Genomic DNA, 609 nt, shown 5'->3' on the forward strand with positions numbered 1-609 from the left:
GTCCCATTGTTTTGGATGTCGATCTGAAACCAAATAACAAGCAACCAAAAATCCTTATGTCCTGATTTTGGCTCTGATTGAAATAGCATATCACCACACTTTCACCAAAGATGTCTGCCATATAGTATCTTATTTTGATCTCAGCATTAGAAAAAGAAACGCTAAACTCTATAGTTACGATAAACATATCTTAAAATATTTCAAAATCCCCCGAAACAACTTCTGTAATTTACAGTAACTTTCCAATAAGATATTTGTTTCCGATAAAATACCATTAGAGCTCTAAATAACATTCTTAGATACTACAGGACAAACTAGAATGGAAGGGAAATAGTGAGATGATGAATGAGATTTTGTTGTTATTGTTGTTGTTGTTTCCATTATTCATAATCATATCCTACTACAGAAGATATTCCCAATGAAGAAAAATAGCCAATTTAAACCATCAATAAAACGCTTGAAATAAAATGTATAACAACAATTATGGTGGTTTGTGGTGCAGCATCTTCTCACACGTGGACACACTGATCGTTGGCCATGTGCCCAGTTAAGGCTACACCTCAAATCACATTTTCACGCGATGTTTACTATGTAGTACGGTAATGTGCG

This window comes from Tachysurus vachellii, chromosome 11, assembly GCF_030014155.1.
Source record: "Tachysurus vachellii isolate PV-2020 chromosome 11, HZAU_Pvac_v1, whole genome shotgun sequence".
Taxonomy (NCBI): domain Eukaryota; kingdom Metazoa; phylum Chordata; class Actinopteri; order Siluriformes; family Bagridae; genus Tachysurus; species Tachysurus vachellii.